This window comes from Belonocnema kinseyi, chromosome 2 (assembly GCF_010883055.1).
Source record: "Belonocnema kinseyi isolate 2016_QV_RU_SX_M_011 chromosome 2, B_treatae_v1, whole genome shotgun sequence".
NCBI lineage: Eukaryota > Metazoa > Arthropoda > Insecta > Hymenoptera > Cynipidae > Belonocnema > Belonocnema kinseyi.
The window spans coordinates 177,733,650-177,756,435 of NC_046658.1; positions in this window are offsets into that span (position 1 = coordinate 177,733,650).

A 22,786-nucleotide genomic window follows, 5' to 3' on the forward strand; every position below is an offset into this window, starting at 1 on the left:
CCCCCTACCAAGGACTGTTTCTGAATCCGTCCCCGTTGGTTGAGAATGAATTTAGAATTGACATTTTTTTTAATGCTTGTTTTTTAATTAAATTTAGTTGTTTTTAATTTAAAATTGAATTCTTTTTTCGTTCAAATTTCATCTTTATTAGTTGAAAGTCGAACTACTTCCTTGAAAGTTAAATCACTTCGTTAAGTTAGAAATAAATGGTTAAAGTTAATTTTCTTGGTTGAAGAGTCATCTTCTTGGTTGAAAATTTTTCGTTTATTACAAAAAAATTTATTATTAAGCTGACAATTGAACTATTCTATTTTGATATTTTGAGTTAAAAATTAAACTATTGGATTGTATTTTTTGGAAAATTCAACATTTGGTTGAAAATGTTTTTTTTTTTAATTCGCATTTTCGATTTGAAAACTCAACAGCTGTGTAGAAAAGTCGTGTATTTTGGTTGAAATTTAATTTTTTATTGTACAAATGTAATCCTTTATTTTTGAAAATCTAACTGTTTGGTTTAAAATTAATCTTTTTTGGTTCAGGATTAAACTATTAATTTGCAGATTTAACTATTTTGTTTATTCTTTGCTTATAAAATTTATCAATATAGTTGATTTTTAAAAATTTGGCTTTTTCGTTTGAGCAATCACCTTACAGATTAAAAATGTTAATTTTTGATCAAAAATTATAATTTTTCGTCGAATATTTTCGGATAAAAATCGACTTCTTGGCTTGAAAATCAAACTAATTGCTGTAAAATTAACTTTTCTATATAAAATTCATACGTTTGGTTTAAAAATGCAATAGTTGTGTAAAAAATGTGTCTTTTGGTAGAAATTGTTTACGGTTTAAAATGCAACTGTTTCAATAAATTTTTGTTTGGTTTCATTTTATAACTGTTTTTTGAAAAAAATTTCTTTTGTTAGAAAATTAAACATTTTGGTTGGATATTTTTTCTTGTTTGAAAATTCAATTCCTCTTAAAGATTTATTTTTTCTATTCTAAACATTTGCCTTTGAAAATTCGGACCTTGCAACTTTCTTAAATATTTTCTTTAAAAATATCAAATTTTCAGCTTGTTAAGTAAACTTTGTTTGATAATTTGTATTTTTTGTTTGAAATTCATTTTTTTTTGGTTGAAAGTTCACTTATTTCGTTGAAAATGCAATATATTCTACCGTAAGATCTTAGGAATATGGTACCTTCATTAATTTTATTAAAAAGAATTGATCCCTTCAAACTCTGACATTTTCAAGGACTTTTTATAGCTGACTTTATAAAGTAGCATAAGTAAGAGACAAAATAATAATAATAATAATTTATCACCAAGGTCATTAGAGTTTGAAGAGGTTTGGAAACAATGTAGAATGCGGTATAATTCGGTTTTCTTATATATTCAGAACCGGCTCGACATGTTTACTTATTTATATACCTGAGTTTATAAGCTCCTCTACCCACGTAATGCCCCGCATTAAACGCACGACTCACTCACACAGTCTTACAATTTGCGAATGTATAAGTATTATACTTTAGAATCAGCTACGGACTAGCCAATCGTGACGCCGATGATGTGACGCTGAGATCGTTGAAAGAGGATAGTTATGTACCTCTCACAAGTTCTTAATATCACATTGGACAAAGGTCTTAACACGAGAAAATGAATGACTTGTCTGTCAAATCGTAAAACTTCATATTAAGTACAATAGTTCATTTCAGGCTTGATAGTACATCTCCTTTATTCATCTGCCACTGCAATTAACAGTAGGGGTCGTTCGAAAACTAAGTCATCCTGCCAGGTTTTTTGAAGTTTTAGTTGATGATAATTGATGTTGACTAGTTAAGAATTTAATAAGCAGATGTTGTTGGAAAGGTATGAATGTCATTAGCAGATGTTGTTGACCAGGTAAGAATTTAATTAGCAGATGTTCGGGGTTGTTAGTGTATAGGTATATTGGTCGATTGAACCAGGATACTAATCAAATTCAATAGATTCTAATTAAATTCTTACCTAGACAGCATCAATTCATATTAGCCCTGAAGAAGTATGCTGTAACGTTCACGAAATGTCAGAAAAAATTCGTAGCTTTGTACAATTATACAGCACGGTTATAGGAAGATACAAGAATGGAACAAAACAGCTATACAGATGAATCAGTAAACCAACAAAATCTAATATTTTCTAATTAAAACCTTACCTGGTCAGCATTCATTAATAACGTCTAATGATACACCATGGTTGGAAGAAGATACAATAATGGAACAAACCAATGATTAGTTTATTTCACAATCACTGCCTGTTCGAAAAATATTCAATGATCGTATGTTATTTCGATTGATTATTTATTGAGTTACCTTCTGTTTTTATGTAATGAGGAAGTGAATTATATTTTATTGATCATGAAATAGTAAACGAATATTAAAGAGCGAATCTATGTATGTCTAGTATTTTTCTCTACTTTTTCGCTGTTAAAATAAGTGTAAATATGAGAAAAATTAAATCTTGTTTTATTTGAAGATTTAAGACTGAAATTTGTTTTTATAATAATCTTTCACAGTGTTGAGAATCCTATTTTTTCTATATACTACAGCTTTAACTCAAACTGTGAGCTTTAGCAGTATTCACTTAACATTATTTTATCATTTTCTAATCGTAAAACAGCACTGCAATTCTTAATGTCAGTAGTAGAATTTACTTTACCATTACTTTCCAGGTCAACAAGTTATATATATTTAACAAAATACTGACATCTTCCATTTGTTTTATACAGAAAAATTTATAAAACAAATGAAAATATAATTGTATTTTCCACCATGTATAAACTGTATAACATTTTTTTGAACTGTGTTCGAAACAGCACATAACTAAAAGAAGGATCTTTTCTTTATCCAAAAGTATAAATCCAACAATAAATATCCTTAAATGTTTTATTTATCGAATTCTTTAATAATGATTTTTGTAAGGATAGCAATGCATTTGGCATATTCAGTATTCGCAAAAGAAGACTATAAGTGGATTTTTCCTAAGCAGGTAGTGATGGCGAAATCAACTAATGCAGATGGGTTCTTTCATGGGATTGGAAAAAGTGAAATTTGGATGAGTATACCAAACAAAATCCACAATCTTCTAATCAAATACTTACCTTATCAACATCTGTTATTATGAGCTAAACATATGGAACGACAGCAAGACGATACACCAATGAAAAAAACCAACTATACACATGGGTTCTTTTAAAGGATTGGAAATAGAGAAATTTGAATCAGTACACTAAGAAAATCCAAACTATTTTTATTGAGTTCTCATCAGTAACATCAATTACCATCAGCTAATCATAAAACACTGTTAGAAGGGAATACAATAATGAAATAAAAACCAATTCTACTGATGTTTTCCTTTAAAGGCTTGGAAATATAGACAGATGTTTCTTTCAAAGGATTGGAATGGGAAAATATAGACCAGTATACCAGAAAAATCAAACATCTTTTAATCAAGTTCTTACTTTATCAGCATCGGTTAACATCAGCTAATCATTCAGCACGGCTGAAAGAAGAAACAACAATGCAACAAATCAATTATACAGATGTGTTCATTTAAAGGATTGGAAATAGAAAAATTTTAACCAATATACCAACATAATCCAGCATATTCTAATCAAATCCTTATCCTCAAAATCAAATAACATCAGCTAATCATACAGCAATCTTGGAAGAAAATACAGCAATAGAGCAAACCAACTATACAAATGAATTCTTTTAAAAGATTAGAAATGGAAAATATAGACTAGGATACCAGCAAAATCCAATATATCCTAATTAAATGCTTATCTCCAACATCAATTAACATGAGCTAATCATACAGCACGGCTGGAAGTAGATACAACAATGGAACAAACTAACTATACTGATGGGTTCTTTCAAAGAATTTGAAGTAGAGAAACTTGAAAGTGTATAATAACAAAATTCAAAATATTTTAAACTATAAAATTCTTCCCTTATGAACATCAACTAACACACGCTAATCGTACATGATGGCTGGAAGAAGATACAACAATGGGACAAAGCAGCTGTAACGATGAATCCTTTCAAAGGATTGGCAATGGGAAAATATAGACTAGTATAAGCACGGTCGGAAGAAGATATAACAGTTTATTTAAACAATCATCAATTGTTATTGGATGACTAAACCTGGACAATTGTTTATCAAATTTGCCTATAAAATTATAAATTATTTATTATTAACCATGAAATCAATTAAACAATGGTTTTTGACTCTAAATTGTTCAAATTTAGTGCAAATCAATTTTACTGCCAATCCCCATAAATCCATTTCAGTAACTTATTTTTTCATAATAAGTTAAATGAATTTTTTAATAATTGCAATGCTACAAGACAAATATTCTCAATATTTTCTTTATTGTATCTAGGTATTGCGGATTAAACCCAAGTATTTTCCAAAAACCGTACTATTAAAAAAAGGAATTAAACATTTTTGTTATTAAATAAAATTTTTTCGGACGTGAAAAATGTTTGTGTATTTTTATTATTTTTTAAATTAAAAAATTGTTTTCTATTTATTACGTAGTATAATGAAATGCATGAGTGTGTTCTACGATGTAATTTTTTATTTATACTACATTATTAATAGGGTTAAGAAAAAGCTGGTCTAATACACGGACTTTATGTCATTTTCCTGTGAAGTCTAATAGTGCTATTACTTTTTTCGTATCGGATATTATCAAACAAGTTTTTTTAACAAAAATTCTTTGAATATCGAAAATTAACATTTTTTCTAAATGAAAAATTTTTTAATCAAAAATTTTCATCCGACCACAAACTTTTCTGATATGTCAATTGGTTCAGTTTGTGAAAAGAAATTGTTTATAATAATTAAATACAATGAACATTCTCCGAAGGTACTTTTTTTCTAGGAGGGGAAATTAGGGATAATGATGGATGGAATTTTAAGGGTAAATGAGAGGAAATTAGGGTAGCGGAAGTTTGGGAAATAAGGGTAAGGGGAGTAAGTGAAAATTAAGACAGGCAAGTAATAAAGAAACTCTTACTGGGGAAAATGAGGAAAGGGAAAGTAGTGGAAGTTCAGGAAATTAAGTAGGGAACGTGAGAGGAAATTAGGAGAGGTAAGTAGTGGAAATGAGGAAAGAGAAAGCGGAGGAATAAGTAGGGGGCCAAATCAGATGTGCGAAAGTAGGGGGAAGTGAGGAAAAATGAGATCAGGTGAAGTAGGTGAAGTATGGGAAATTAGGGGAAATGAGAGGAGAGAAAATGAGAAGATTAGTTAAATGAGGGGAATAAGGGGGAGTACCGAAAGTGAGGACAAATACGGGGTAGATCATTAATCTTGTCTGTGGGAAAAACCATCGTTTGGTTAAAAAGTTAACTATTTGATTAGAAATTAAGCTTTTCTGATTATTAAAAAATTAATAATTAAATTATTCAAAATTAAAATATTTGCTAGAAAATTCATGCAGTGTGATGAAAATTTGTCTTTTGTGTTAGAGAATTAATCTTGTTTATTGAAAATTCATCTTCTTTTCATCTTTTTTAGTTAAAAATTCATATTTTTGATTGAGAATTCAACTATTTTGATGAAAACTCGTTTTTTTGGTTGCCGAATAGACCATTTTGTTAAAAATGCATTTTTTCAGGTTGAAAATTCAACAGCTTTGATAAAATCGTCTTTTCCGACCGAAAATTCAACTGTTTTGTTAAAATTTCTTCCTTTTCAATGGAAAATTAATCTTCTATTGTACAAAAATCATTTTTCTTGGTTAAAAATATTTTTTATTGAAAATTCAACTATTTTTGGAAAAATTCGTTTACTGGTAAAAAAAGATTTACTTTTTGTATTAAAAATGTATAACTTCGGTAGAAAATTTAAAAATCTTGGAAATTTAAAGGTTTTTACATTAAGTGCAATAAGACATTTACATTAATTTTATTCAAAATATTTTATTCTCTTATTCAACTATTTTTGTTATAAATTACCCTATTTCCCCTGTTTTGAGATAATTTGTTGCTTATTGATTTTTCGGGTGCGGGGTGAGGCGATACAAAACTGCAGGCATTAAGAAGAAATGGTTGGGGGAAGGGGTCAAAAGTAGTCATAAATTGGTAACGTTTATGAACCACTACTAACTAGCCTTTTTTCGGGAAAAGATTTTCCAGATTTTTTTTTGCAGCGATTCACAACCAAAAATCCTGATAATATTGTACTTCACAATACTCGAAATTAACTACATAGCCTACTACTCTTTATCTCATTTTAATTGAAAAAGTTATGGTTCATAAAGATAGAAGTGTCCAAGATAGAAGAAATTGTGCAGGATGTCGAAAGGCTCGGGCTGGGGTGTCTTCTTTGGAGGATGGGATGAGTGGCTGATGGAGGGGGGGGGGGGGCACGTGCTCGTCCTTATCACGCCTTTGCGAAAAATAAAAAGGAGTAAGCAGGCAGCGTATAAGGCGAGGAGAAGAAACGTGTCCGGGTGACGTAGAGGGAAGAGGAAAACGAGGAAAACTGCGAAGGGAGTCGAGTGGACCGTTTTGGTAGAGAAGCGGGGAGTTTAAAGGCTAAACGGCTGGGATGCGCGCCATGCATAACAATTAGCCTGGGAAAATCATGAAAACGGCATGGACCGCTTTTGACTTTGCCGAGAATCGCGCCGAGACCTGGAACTGGAACCCTTGCCTCTACATTCTCGTATTCGAGCCCCTGCCTTGCCACCCTCGACGGAAGTCGCCGAGATAACGGAGAGTTACACGCCCTTGCTCTAACCCTTTCCTCCAGGTTCACGTCTCCAAGATTCGACCAGCGGTTCTCAATAAATCCCTTCACAAATCGCATCAACTTATTGTTCTGCATAGTTCTGTATAGTTCTGTATAGTTCTGTACAGTTCAAGAATATTTTTCTCTTTCGGAGAGAGAAGTACATGAACTTACTTCAAAAACACGAGTCGCAGGATTATATGATGCTTTGGGAAGCTCTTCACCTGGGGTGATTGCTAGAGAGATTGATCAGTGCCCTGTCTCGGAACGATGTTGCGGAACGAAATTTAATTTGGCAGTATAACGAGGCTAGAACTGAGTGAGTTACTCTTACCCCGAAAGGGATTTGGCTTCATGGTGTAATAATAAAATAAATTATTATGTACAGGGACTCCCAATCCCGTGCAGAAACCTTGATGTGGGCCTAGCAAGGTTCTGAGCAGTTTAATTCATTTCTGATTTGGTTCCGATTAAGTAAACTGGAAGGGGCTGCACATAGCTTCTAAACTTTCAAAGATGATTACCCTACTTAGTTAAAACTTACCAGGGGCCTTTGCGGAAATTATTTAGAATATATCGAAATATGTGGGCCTAGTGAAGTTCTGACTAGCTTACCTCACTTCTAATTTGGTCCCGATTGAGTAACCTGGCGTGGGCCACACATGGCTAGTAACGCTTTTGCAGATTACCTTATTTAGGGAAAACTTGCCTCGGCCTTTCATGAGAAAGATGTAGAATCTATCAAATTGTGTGAAACTAGAGAGGTTTTGACCAGATTACCCCACTTCGGATGTGGGCCCGATCAAATAAACTGGAATGGGCCACACACGGCTTTTAACGCTTTTACAGATTATTACTCTACTTCGGGAAAACTTACTAGAGGCCTTTATGAAAACTATTCAGAATCTATCGAAATGTATTTACATCTGTTAGACTTTCTAGAAATTTCTTTAAATCCTTCCAAGTTTTCGAAAAACCAGACGAATTTGACACTTTTTAAATCGCAAAATCGTGCTAAACGTTTTTAAATTTCATTACCTTCTTTAAATCCTTTAGGAAGACCTTACAATTTTTTTAAATAGAATAAAATCTCTTCATATCCCTAGAAATTTTGCAAAATCCTCTAAAATTTTTAGAAATGTTAGGACATTGTTTTTAAATCTTTGAAAAGTTTTTACATCCCTTTCAAATTCTTTGGTATAGTTGAGAATTTTTCGGAGTCTTCTAAAATACTTGAAAATCTTTTTAAATCTTTGGCAATCCCTCGAAATCCATTAAAATTCTTTAAAATCTTCTAAAATTTCTTTAAATCTAGTAAAACTTCAAAATCTTTGAAAAATTTTGAAAGTTCTCGTGAAATCCTTCAAAATCCTTTGAAATTTTGGAAAATCCATTGAAACCATTTGAAAATCTCTGAAATTTCTTATATTTAATCAAAATCTCTTAATAATCTTTAAAACATTTTAAAATCCTTGGAAGTTATTTGGAATCTTTAGGTATCTTATGAAATTCCTAAAATCCACTAATAAAATCAAAATTTGGTAAAATACTTTTCAATCTTTCGAAATCTATTAATTCCTTCGGAATCTCTGAAGGATCTTTAAAATCTTTAAATGCCTCGTTTGATCTCTTGAGGTCCTTTAAAGATTCTAAAAATCACCTAAAGTTCAATACAAATGTTTCAAACTTTTAGGAATCCCTTAAAATTCTTTAAAATCTCATACAGATTGATAAAATTCCTCGAAATCCCGTAAAATAGTCTGAAATATTGACAAATTCTGGTATATTTGTTAAAATTCCTGAGGTACTTAAAAATCCTGAGAAATCTTTCAAATATGTTCACTTCTCTTGAAATCTTTCATAATCCTTAAAAATCACTTTAAATCAATTGAATTATCGTAATACTTTTATAAATCTTTTAAAATCCTTGAGATTCTCTAAAAATATCTTGAAATCCTTCAAAATCCTTTGAAAACTTTCGAAATCTTTTACTATCTCTTAAAATCTTTTGAAATCAATTAAAATATTTTAGCGTTTCTTGAAAACCAGTGAAATCCTTATAAAATCTCTTGAAATTTATTGAAATCTCATAAAACTCTTTAAAATTTTTTTTAAATTCTTCAGATTCTTTTAAAATATCTTGAAATTCTTTACAATCCTTTAGAATCTTTAAAAAACTGTCTTTAAACTGTCTCTTAAAATCCCTTCAAATTCTTGAAAATCCCTTTAAAACCATTAAAATCCTTTACAACTTCTTAAAAATTCATTAAAATCTCGTAAAACTCTTTTAACTCTTTTAAAATTCTTACAATTCTTTTAAAATATCTTTAATTAACTTAAAAATTATTTGTAAATATTTCACCGTATCTTAAAATCTCTTAAAATCTCTTAAAATCTCTTAAAATCTTTCGATATTCAAACAAGAATCCTTGAAATCCATTGAATTTCTTTAAAATCTCGTAAAACTTTTAAAAATCTTTTTAACTCTTTGAGATTCTTTCAAAATATTTTGAAATCCTTGATAAACCTTTGTAAATCTTGTAATGCCTTTAAAAACCGTTAGAAATTTTTGAAAGTTTCTTGAAAACCATTTAAATTCTTTAAACTCTCATGAAATTCATTGGAATCTCGTCAAACTCTTTAAGATCTTAAAAATCTTTCTAAATCCTTAAGATTCTTTCAAGAATATCTTGAAATCCTTAAAAATGCTTTGGAATTTTCGAAAATCTTTACTTTCTCTCAAAATCCTTTAAAAAATTTTAGAAATCCCTTAAAAACCATTAAAGGCCTTTAAAACGTCTTAGAATGTATTGAAATCCCGTGAAACTCTTTAAAATGTTTCAAAACCTTATAAGAAGTGTTTCGGAATCTCTTAAAACTTATTAATATCTCTTAAAATTCTTCATAATTCTGTGAAATCCTTTGAAATCTCACGAAATCCCTTAATATACATTAAAATCGTAACTATCTTAAAACTCTTCGATATCTCGTGAATGACTTTAAGGATCTTTAAAAATGTCTGGAAATATTTCACGATTTTTGGAAATCCTTTAAAACTCTTGGAAATCTTACGAAATCCCTTAAAATCCATTTTAAACATTTTAATTCCTAAAAATCCACTGATATCTTTGGAAATATTTCAAAATGCCTCTTTTAAATATTTCAAACTCCTTGAAAGTTCGAATCTCTTGAGAAAGACCATTAAAATCTCCAAAAATCGCTTGTAATCTCTTAAAATCCTTTAAAATATTCAGAAATCTATCAAATATTGTGGAATCTCTAAAGATCTTTTTAAATCCGATGATCTCTTAAAATCTCTAATAATCGCTTGTAATTCCTTAAAATCCTATGAAATATTTGGACAATTCTTTGAATCCTTCCGAGTGTCTTAAAATCCTTTCAAGTCTCTTGAAATCGTGTGGAATTTTGTAAAAACCGTATTGAAAACTTTATGAATTTCATTCAATCAGAACAAGTGGAAACAGACTGCTAAAAGTGGATCTATTATACGGCTATCTAAACTATTTCTAAAGAATGATATTATTATTATAAAAAACATTTCTGTGGCGAAATGTTGTCACAGGCTTATACTGTCCAACATGTAGAAGGCATTTTTGATTAGAGTTGGATTTTTTATTTGTCCCGGTATATATCATCAGTCACGGACGCATTTTTATAATGCAATCAAGTGATCTGATGAGAGCAGTCTTGCCCAGGCATATTGGACAAATCCTGGTTTTTACCCCATCATTGACGGACTGTGTTGCAGTCAAGTACACGATGGGGGGACCTACAGCTTAAGGTGGGTTCCGAACCACCAGAACCTCGGTAAAGGTACATTGAAAAATTTCTAGAGGTACCGGCTCAGGGATCGAACCCCGGACCTCTGAGGTGAAGTCCGAGTGTCTAACCAACTGAGCCACCGAGGCTCAATTATTATTATTGTTATATTTTTTATTATTATTGGCATAATGTATTCAAGACTTGGCGACGAAAGAAGATTATGTATAGGTGCAACTATGAATTAGGAGTGCGAGAGAGAGAGAGAGAGAGATAGAGAGAGAGAGGGGCGGAGTAAAACCGGAAATAAGTAGAGAGAGAGAGAGAGAGTCAGGCTGAAAGGAAGGAAGGGTTAGTATCGTGCGATCTCAAGGAGCAGGAACCATCAGGGTTACACGCACGTACGGCCACATTAGGAGTGGAATAATATATGGGATTCCTTCCAGGCTAGGTGCCCCTTAACATGATTTACACCATCTTAGAATACGCTCTGCATGTGCCGGGTCAGATTGGTCAATCGGTAGGTATTAATCGATTCAAAGGAAATCTCATCCATTAAATTAACATAATTTATCTAATTACTGCACTAAATTTAATTAGAGATAGGAAGTCCGATGATGTTTTGGTTCAAAAGGAAATACACCGCCTTTCTATAAGCTTGTATATTTTCAAAAAATTAACAGGGTTTCTATAGGGCATAAGGATGTTCTTCGAACAATTGAAAACTGATCATCGTTTACTCACAGATTCTGCAGAGTTGTACAGTGGAACCGAATAAAGATCCCCTGATGAGAATTTAATCTTAAAGTCTTCCATGAGACCCACCTGGGCAAAAAGTCTAACGAATCTAAACGTTCTTCACCATGAAGGTACTGCTGCCCCATAGAATTGATCCATAGTTGAGGCAGCGTCAGAAGAGATCATCTGACTCAGCCTAGTAGATGAGTAAGGCGGGTTCGAACTCAAGATTCCGACTTTACCGTCTTCGAGAAGATCCTATAGCTGTAGTGGTTCATGTCTGTGCTAAGTTTATAGAACATTCTTAATGACGTCATGAATTCCTACTCTACCGATATTTATACTAGAGGGTTACTGGACACGTAACAGTTTTCTGAAAATTTAGCGCGGACACGAACCACTACAGCTATAGAATCTTCTCAATGTCGGTAAGGTAGGAATCTTGAGCTAGAGCCAGCCAGAACAATTCTGCTTCCTTCAGATAGTCCTCCAATTTTGCCAGGATTAGATTCTTGTTCATCTTTTTTTGGTTGAAAATTCAACTACTTAGTTACAATTTAAACTACTTTAATAAAAATAATTTTTTTTTAATGATGATTTATCGTTTTAGTTAAAAAACCTTTTTTTTTTTGTTAAAAATTTTACTATCGTTTTTAAAGTTCCGTTTATTTTCCATTATTTTCTTATAGATTTGATAGATAATCATCTATGATTTAGGTTGAAAATTTAACAATCAGGTTAAAAATTCCATGAAAAATCTAAATATTTAGATAAAAATCCATGTATTCGTTTAAAAAATTTTCCTTTTCGGAAGAATATTAATCTTTTACGTTGAAATTTCATTTTTTGGTTTGGAAATCATTCGTTTTTTAATTTAAAATCAATTTTTTAACTAAAAATTTAACTTCCATTTTTCGCGTAATTTTTTTTCTGCTAGACGTTTATTCTTTTTAGCAGAAAATTAATTTGTCTGGTTGAACATTTAATTATTTCGTTCCAAATTTATTTTATATGCTTAAAAACTTATTTGACTAACTGAAAATGAACTGTTCTTTTTTGGTAGTAAATTAATCTTTTGGGTTGAAATTTAATTTTTTTTCAAAGTAGTTTATTTGATTGAAAATTAATCTTTTTAACTAAAAATTGAACTATTTCATTTTTTGTCGAAATTTTTTTTCTGATATTCTATCTTTTTGGTTGAAAATTCATCCTTTTGGTTGAATATTAAACTATTCGATTTTTTGTTGAAAATTAGTTGTTTCTTTTACTTGAAAATTGATCTATTTTTTCAAAAAAAAATTTTTTGTAAAAATTCCACTGTTTGGTTTAAAATGTACATTTTTGGGTTATAAATTCAACTTTTTCCAAAAATTCGAATTTATTGTTCAAAAACTCAACATTTGGAATGAGGTTTTTTTTCTTCATTGATTGAAAAATCTTTCCTGGTTGAAAACTCAACTCTTTTGTTGAAAATTTGTAATTTTTTGTTTAATTTAACAGTTTTTTATATAAAATCAAAGTATTGTTTAGTGAAAATATACTCTTTTACACGTTTTGTGCAAAATTCTTTTTTTTTTAATTAAATATTCATCAATTTAGTTAAAAATTTACTATTTTCTTAAAAATTCTCTTTTTCTTGGCTAAAAATTAATTATTTGAACTTCGTAACATACCTATTGTTTAGAGGAATATTTCGTTCAACATATTGAGAACCGAATTTTTGTCTTCACAATTAAAAAATCCTTTACAATTTAAATTTTCTCTTTCATAAATAAATTTTTAGAATAAAGATTTTTCATTTAGAAATCGCGATTCGCAAAAATTCCTGAAAATTCAAAAGAAAAGACTGAAAATAACCACTTTTTAAATGAATTAATTGGACTTTAGGGCCGTATTTACATTACGTACGTAATTTTTAGTTTCCAGAAATGTTTTTCCAGTAACTGCTAGTAGGATTAGGCAGGATTAGGCACTTTAATCTTATAAGACTTTTAACGTAGAATATTTTATAAACTAAATAAAATAGTATGTCAAATTCTAATCAAAAATTATGAAATTGATTCATTTATTTTAGTCAAAAAAAAAAGTTTTTTCTACCATAAAAGATAGCTTTTTAACAAAATACTGGAATTTTCATCCTGAAAGATAAATTCTTAATAAAAAAGTATCATAGTTTATATTTCAATCAACGAAGATGAAATTTATAAAAAAATAAAGTAAAAATTGTTTATGAAAAAGACGAAATCTCAAGAAATGAAATTTTTCATTCAAGAAATAAATAAATATTTATCTAATTTGTTGAATCTTCAAAAAAGGCAAACTTCCTCATTAAAAAATTTTAATTTTCAAACAAAAATATGACTTTTCAGCAAAAACTTAATTTTCAACGAAACTGATGCATTTTTTCTTACCAAAGGGAGTATTTTTAAATAAAAAGGATCAATCTTAAAAAAGGGGAAAAGTTAAATTTTCAGTTAAAAAATTAATTGTAAGAAAGAAAGGTTCTTGCCCCATACATTAAAATTTGCAAGTAAAGATAAAAGCCTTCAATAAAAAAAAAATCTACTGAAGAAAAGATTGTTCTTTCGATCTCTCTAAAGCTAAATGAAAAAGCACCCGACCGGGAATCGGAAGTTCTGTGGTTCGATTCCCAGTGGAGCGAAGACAGTAGAACTTTTTTCATGAAAAAATGTAATTTTAAAATTTTAATAAATTTATATCCCAACTGATCTGAATTAACGTAAAGTATTTTCTGTCATTTGGAGAGATAACTATATAGATAATCTTAATTTCTGTTTTCACGGATGGTGGAAGGATATCTACGCTGATTGATGGTAACTATCTCTGTTGATAATACAGATTCCTTTAAGTTTTGAGTAATTTATCCAATTAGTTTAGGGTTGTCCAAATTTGCTTCACATGTCCAAAATTGCCCCGTATGACCATACATGGTCTAATTTTAATTTATCATTTTCTTGATGCTCTGATTTCTGTGTATGATATAGTTCATAAGAAAGTAGATTCCATTTCGATCTTAAGCAAAATAATGTTCAGAATATTTGTTTCGAGAAGAGGTATGATTAACGAATATATATCTACTTAATTAATTAATTAAGTAATTTGAGAAAATTAAGTAGGGCTCGCGACACAAGAAAAATTAGGGCTACATAGCACTTAAGCTGTTAGGTCATCCGACAACTCAATTAAAATCAGATATGTCACTGCAAGGAGGTCAGAATGCGAAAGGCATTCATTGATGCAAGTACAAAATGACACTAGTGCTCGTATACTTAATGTCGCGGGCTAAACAGGAAATCCTTCTTTTAGGTAATTGCATGACTCAGTTCAATCTAAAAATGACTGAAGTCCGTTCAATTGATCAATTACGCGACTAAAGCAACCTCGATTATCGCGAGTTTACTACAAGAGAGTTCCTGTTTCAGAAATAATCGTAACATTAATTTTAGAAAATATAAATTTTATTTTCGTACTTGTATTTGCACATTTTTTTACAACTCCTTGTTCCAGATGAAAATTAAAACTTTTTTCGAAACTTCTCTGATCCAACTAGAAATTGTAGTTACATTTTTGTCAATCCAGGTATAACAGATTTATAATTCTTTTGTCAAATTTCCTGAACCAACTTAAAATGATATTTTTTAAATTTTCTGTTTAAAGTCAAAACTATAATAATTGTGTTAGAAAATTATGAAAGATAAGAATTGAACAATTTATAAATAAATGAGTTTTTAATATAAAAATATTTTTAATTGAGTTGCCTTAGGAATAATTGATTCTAAATAAAAGCATTAATCTTTTATTAATATACAATTTTTCAAAGTGTTCTGTTTTGAAAACATTTTAAATTAAAAATCCTTCAAATAATAAATATGAATTCCAATAGAAAATGTTTCTGTTTGAAAAAGAATTAAACTTAAATTAAATGGAATAAAAAATTGACATTTTTTGATTTTACAAAAAGTTAAATTTGCTACAAAAAGTAAATTCCTGGCGATTATAGAAAATTGGTTGATTTTATTGGAACTAGTGAAGTAGGAATTAATTTTTAAAGATTTTCTTTACGTTTTAAGGTATCTTAAGGCAGAGTTTAATTAGTTTGATTTTATAAAATTATTTTACTTCATTTACTTTTTTCTCTTCCTCTAAAAGTCCATCATTTTTCTCCAATAAAACCATCAGCATCAAGTTAGCATTTGTCTTTTAAATTACTGTAGAGAAAATCTGGAAAAGACGTGCAATTTGGAAATCTGAGTTCTATTAAAATTTATTTTATATTTTCAGTGAAAGAATCTGAGTAAATTTTTCTATATTATATTTGGTGAAAAAGTTGTATAAATTTTGTGTACTGTTTTAGGTAGCAAGTACGAATATAAAATTTAAAATAATGATAAAGATTCTTGCTGAATATAGAAGGAATACTTTCTCGATGAACAAAAATGACAATGAAAAAAAAGGTAAAAGTACTAGTATTTTGTAGTTGGTAATTCCGAACTTGTATTTTCTGAATTGGTATCTCCTAAATGGTATTTTGTAGTTAATAATTCATAACTTGTATTTTTCAGTGGGTAATTCCGAACTGGTGTTTTGTACATGGTTAATTCCACCCTGTATTTTGTAGTTAGTAATTCTGAACTTGTTTCTTTATTTGGTATTTTTAAACTGGTATTTTGTAAATCGGTAATTTTGAACTGGTATTTTGTAGTTGGTCATTCTGATCTGGTGTTTTGTATAATGGGTTTTCCGAGCTGATATTTTGTAGTTGATAATCATTGAGAATTTGTGAATGGCAGCTGGGATTTCCGAAAAATTATTTTATAGTTAGCAATTCAGAACTTGTATTTTGTAGTTGTTAATTCTGAACTGGTATGTCTGTCACTATTTTTATCTCTGAAGTGAGTTGGAGCCCTGAACTTGAAAATGGTCTTAGATTAATTATGATGACCTTGAAAGTTATAAAGCAAGGAACATAACGCATGCCATCTCGAAGCGTGTCTGCAATAGTAAATGATACTCGGATGCGGCAGCTGAACGATATAGTAAATGGCGATTTAAATGGCGAGGGACAATGAGGGTGTTACGGATTTTGACATCTCTTGCTGAAGTGTAGTGTTCAGAGAAAGGAAGTCTCGGAGAAGGGTTGAGCATGTCCGGTCGGGAAATAACTTTCTTACCTACTTATGCCTTCATCTCCTGAAAGCAACTAACTGAGAAACGTCTTGATTTTCTCCTCCTACTTGTACTCTAACCTCAGCATTCTCCTTTCAAACATTTTAACTTTTAACAACCGGGAAAATTCATCTCCTGATTACGCATTTAATTTTGTTACCATAATTGAGGAGAAAGCAAGCACAAAATGATAGATCCATTCGAGATGATTCCGCAATAATTAGACAAATGTTACATTCCAAAGTCACTAGTCATAGAGGACAGATTGAAATAGTATCATAATTATTTTATTCATGAAAAGAACGTAGGGCCGCACTTTCAGGTTAGTTGCATCAAGTTGCGTCATGCGTTGAAATCCAACAGAAATAGTTCGACAGCCCTGCCTTTTTACCTTTAGATTCTCCCGATTTGTGTTCGAGGCCACGGCAGGCCGTACCCGGAGGCGATATTATATCGGGAGTTAAGTGTAAGTTTGAAAATCTTTTCCCTATTTCAGACTTCCACTTTTTCCTGTATGTCCTCTTCTTACATTTTTTTCTTCTTTTTCCCCGTTTTTTTCAGCAAGCTTACCTTTCCTTCCCTTTTTTCGCTTTTCGCTTAAATGCGAACTGCTACTCGTTTTCTTGAAAATTCTAATATTCAGTTAAAAATTTCAATTAATTTGATAGAAAGCCATATTTTCGGTAAAAAAAATCCACTGCTTGGTTGAAAGATTAACTACTTTGTTATAAATTAATTTTTTCGGTTGAATGTTGGACTCTTTTGTTGAGAATTCATTTTTTTTTTAAATATTGATTAATTTAGTCGAAAATTAAGTTCTTTGGTTGAAATTATCTATTATTTAAATTTAGTTTTTACAGATGAAAATTGATTTTTTTACCCTAAAAATGTAACTATTATATCTATGTTGGAAATTTGATATTTTGAATTAAAAATTGATCTTTTATCGTTGACAATTAAATTATATTTGTTTAAATTAAATTGTTTTTTATTTCCAATCAAATTATGTTCTGGTTTAAATATCAACAATTACATGTTTTGTTGAGAGTTCATCGCTTTTGTGAGAAAAATAAACTAATTGAGTTAAACTAATTTCAAAGTTATTTTTGTTTTAAGATTCGTAATTTTAGTTGAAAATTAATATTATTGGGTCGAAAATTCAACTGTTTTGTACAAAATTTGTCTTTTTGTCTTGAAAATCGAATAATTTGATTTAAAATAAGCCATTTGGTTGAAAATTTACTTTTTTGCTGAAAATTTAAATTTTTATTTGAAAATTTCACTAATTTGTTAGAAAATAACATTTTTTCACAAAAATTAAAAATATTCTTCTATTCGGTGAAAAATTCATTTGTTTATCTCAGAATTTAACTATTCCATTGTTGGTTGTTAAATCCTTCATAAATTAAAAATTTAACAACTTGAAGGAAAGTTCATGTATTTGGTTGGAAATTCGTGTTTTTCGTTAAAAAATTAATTTTGTTGTTGAAAATTCATCTTTTTCTTCGAGGATTGGATTACAAGGTTGAAAATTTGTCTTTTTTTTATAGAATTTCACTGGTCGAAAATTCGTTTTTTTCCATTAAAAATTAATATTTTAATCTGTAAATTGCAATTTGGATTCAGAAACTATTTTTTTATTTGAAAATCCAACTATTTGGTTGAAATGTCATTTTTTAACCTAAGAATTAAACTATTCCATTTTTTAAATTAAAATGTAACTGTTTCGTTGACTATTATTGGTTAAATTTTAATATTTTTTCTTTGAGAATTCGACTATTTGGTTGAAAATGCATTTTTGCAGGTCAAAAATTCACATTTTTCTTCCAGGATTGAACAATTTGTTTATTGATAGAAAGTTAATTTCTTTAATTAAAAATGTGATAATTCCTTTTTTGATTAAATATATCTTTCTTAGTTGAAAATTCAATGATTTGGTCGAACATTCATTTTTAACCTGAAAATTTAACTGTTCAATTTTTTGATAAAAATTCAAATGTTTTATTGAAAGTTCAATTAGTTTGTTAAAAATTCCACTATTTCCTTAAAAACTTATTTTTCGGCTGAAAATGCAACTATTTATAGTTGAAAAGTTAGCTGTCTTCTAAAAAAAATCGTCAGTGGGGCTTAAAAATTCAGCGGTATTTGTTTAAATCATAATTTTTCTTTTATCTGTAAATTTGACCAGTTCGATGAAGATGCGTTTTTGTAGCTTAAAATTTAAACCATTTTGTGGAAATCCAAATTCTTCGAAAATTCAACTGTTTCGTGTAAAATTCATCCTTTTGAATTCAAAATTCATATTTCATTTCAAAAATTCATCTTTCTTTGTTGAAAATGTAACTGTCCTTGAAAAACTTTTCTTTTGGCGCGAAAAAGTGTTTTATTTTTAAAAAATACCCGATTTCTGCTGTTTTGTAAGAATTTCGGGCATACTGCACTCTACTAGTAGAAATAAACAAATTTTACTTTAAATAGGATAACATTGTTTTGTGAACCAAGGGTAAATAATAATGTTGCTTGAGTTCTGAAAATGATAAAGCCATGCGTAACTCATTTGTTCAAGAAAATGAATTTATCTTTTTTTTTTTGCTTACTTCTCAATTCCGCTTTCAGTTCAATACCTCTCGTATAAAGTTTGAAAATATGTTTTAACCCCATTGGTTTGTTTGAATAATAATAATAAAATAGTGATTCCATTCGAGTTCTATGACTGGAATCCGTATGGTATAATTTTAGTTCCGATATCAATGCTCTCTATCAATAGCATAACGGAATAGAAATATTCATCGCTAAATGCGATGACAGTGCCATATTAATTGTCAGGTTAAACGATCAATTTTTACATACAAAGCGAATCAATAATTGTAACTTTTAGCAACAGAAAACGTGAATTTGAAACATTTTACAACAGTATCGTGCTACAATGATAATGTAATGTAATGTTATATTGTGGTGAAATTTGAGGTGAGTGGATTGTGGAAGTGTGTAGAAGGGTGTGGATGTGAGGGATTAATTGAGGGATTGTGAGATTGCAAAGGGGAGGTAGATATTTTGGACGATTGAGACAGATATGTGTAGAAGTTTGTTTGGAGATTTGTGACAGGGTGGGAGGATTGTGTTGACGGATTGGTAGTAGCAGGGTTGGGTAGCGACAAAGAAAGGCGAGATAGGTACCAGATAGCGACGGTAGATAGAGGCTGGGAAGTATAGAAGGCGGGAAAGTTTGAATTTGATTCATGGCTAGCGGAGAGAGTATCTCCGCGGAAGAAACAGGGTTAGAGCAGGAAGTGTTCAGTACGCCGAAAGAAGAGATAAAGGAAAGGAAAGCAAGGGGAAAGTACAAAAAAAACTATAGGAAAGGAAAGATTAAGAGAAAAAAGCGTAGGGTCAATAGAAGCATTTATCAAAAGGAATAGAGGGGAGAGGGAAAGCAGTGAAGAGAAGGAAGATATCGAGGCGAGCGTAAAATATCAGAAAATGTTTAGATCGCCGCCGGAAAAGCAGAGCTTGGTAGGGAAGAGCGATAATAGTAAGGGTGCTGACGGTAGCGGAGATGAACGTGAAGTGTCGATGAAAGAGGAAAGACTAAAGGAAATTCAAGAAGTGATGATAGAGGTAATGGGGATTTATGAAGAAAAGCAGGAGAAAAGGGGAAAGGAATTAAAGAAGGAAATTAGGCGGGAAATGGCTGAAGTTAAGAAAGAAATAAAGAAATGTGAAGAAATCAGGGAAAAGTTAGAAAAGAGGACGCAGTCATAGGAGCAAAAACTAGAGAAGGAGGAAGAAGTTAATAATACAAAGGTAGAGGAGATGAGAGATAGGATGAAGAAACTTGAAAGCTCGAAAGGGTATTGTAGTGGGGGCGAGAGAGCGAATGAGGAGATGGAAAGGCTGAGAATAATATGACAAATAATAGAAAGAAAAGAGAGGGAAGAAAGAAAATTAAACATAGTGATAAAGGGTATAAGATTAGAGGGAAAGGAGCTGAAGGAAGGGGTGGATGAAGTACTAAAAAGGATTGATGCTAAGGTAGAGATAGAGAAAATGCGAAATGTAGGAAGGGAAGTGCGAAGAGGGGAGGTAATGGTACTGGTGAAACTAAAGAAATGGGAACATAAGAGGGAGGTGATGACAAAGATGAGGTTATTATATGGTAGTCCAGAGAGAATAGAGGATGATTTGACATGGGTAGAAAGAAAGATGCCGTATAAATTAAGAAAAATAGCAGAAGAGGAAAGAAAAAAGGGAAAGAGAACATCGGTTAAGTATGGGAGAATTCGGATAAATGGAGTATGGTGGGATTGGGATGAAGAAAGGGAACAGATAGTAAGAAATGAGGTGCAGGGAAACTAGAAGAGAAAGGAATGGGAGATAGGAAAATAAGAAATAGTAAGAAGGAAAAAAAGATAAGAAACGAAAGTAGCGAAGAATGGAAGATTTGTTACTGGAATATAGCAGGATTGGAGAGAAAGGATAGAGAGTTTATGAGAAATTTTACACAATATGATGTAGTCATAATGATGGAGATGTGGCTAGATGAAAAGGGATGGAAAAGAGTAAGGGGAAGGTTACTAAGAGATTACAAATGGCAAGAGCAAAATGCAAAGAGGAAGAATAAAAAGGGCAGAGCAATGGGAGGAATGGTGATGGGAGTGAGGAATGAATGTATAACAGGGAAACATAAGAAAGACAGGAAAGAACGAAAAGAAAGATTAATAGTAGAAGCGGCACTGATGGGAGAAGAGAAGTGGAAGGTAGTGGGGATTTATGTGAACGGTGATATGCAGGAAAAAACATAGTATATTAAAGAAATGATTGAAGAAAATAAAGAAGAGATTAGCATGATAATAGGTGGGGATTTCAATGCGAGAACAGGAGATAGAGGAGGAAGGGAATGGGGAGAAGAGAGAGAGAGGAAGAAATCCCAAAGATAAAGTACTAAATGGGGAGGGAAAAAAGTTGTTAAAGAGCTTGGAGGAGTTGGGATGGTATATCTGAAACGGAAATATAGAAGGAGATGAAAAAAGAGAATATGCACTTTCAGAAAGTGAAAAGGGAACGGTAATTGATTATGTGATAGTGGATGATGAGGTAAGAGAGAAGGTTAAGAAACTACAGGTAGGTGAATATATTGATTCGGATCACTTTCCCTTAATAGTGACATTAGAGGGACAAAAAAGCAATAGAAATATGAATAAAAGGGGAGCAAATGTAAAAAGTGTAGGAGAAGGGGATTGGTCAAGGGAAGAAAAGAACAGTTTAGAAAAAAAATAAGAAATATCAAAATGGGAGAGGGAAATGTGGACGAGGAGATGGGAAAAATGATAAGAGAAAAAAAATAGGATTAGAGTGCACAAACAAAAATAAATTTAGTAAAGGGGGAATAGAAGTGGGTGGGATGAGGACTGCAAAGAGAAAAAAAGAGGTCAAAAAGGAATGAAGAAAGTGGAGAAAAGAAAAAAGTAATGGGGAAGAATATAGGGAAAAAAAGAAAGAGTATACTGAGTTATGTTATCAAAAGAAAGAGGAAGAGAATAAAAGGTTTAAGGAAGAGGCGGAGAAGGCTAGGACGGAAGAAGAGGTATGGAAGGTAGTACATAGAGAAAGAAAAAAAAAGAAAAAGAGTAAACCAAGATATTGAAATGATAAAATGGAAAGAATATTTTTTGGATTTGCTAGGAGGAGTAGAGAGAAAAGTTTTAAAGGGAGGAAAATATGGTAAAGAAGGAGATGAGGAAGAGGACATTTCAAGGGAAGAAATAGTTAAAGTTTTATGATTAATGAGGGATGGAAAGGCACCTGGTATAGATCAGATTCCAAATGAAGTATGGAAATATGGAGGGGAGGAATTAGAGGAATTGGCATGGATAATGTGTAATAGAGTATGGAGAGGAGAGGGGTAGCCAGAGTTATGGAAAGAATGAGTAGTTATACCAATGGTAAAGAAAGGCAAGGGAGAGGAGGTTAAAGATTGTAGGGGGGGTGACGTTGATGCCAACACTATATAAAGCATATGTATCTAATTTGTTAGAGAGATTGAAGAGAGAAGTTCAAGAAAAAAAGATCGAGTCACCGAATCAGACAGGGTTTAGAGAAGGAATAAGGGTAATGGACAACATTTATGTTCTGAACTATCTAGTAAATAAGAGAATTAAAAGGGAAAAAGGGCCATTGATAGCAATGTTCGTGGACTTAAAGGCGGCGTTTGACTCATTAGACCGAGGAGAAATAGAAAAAGTTATAATAAAGAAGAGGATAAAAGAGGGATTATTAAACAGAGTATCAGAAGTTTTTAGA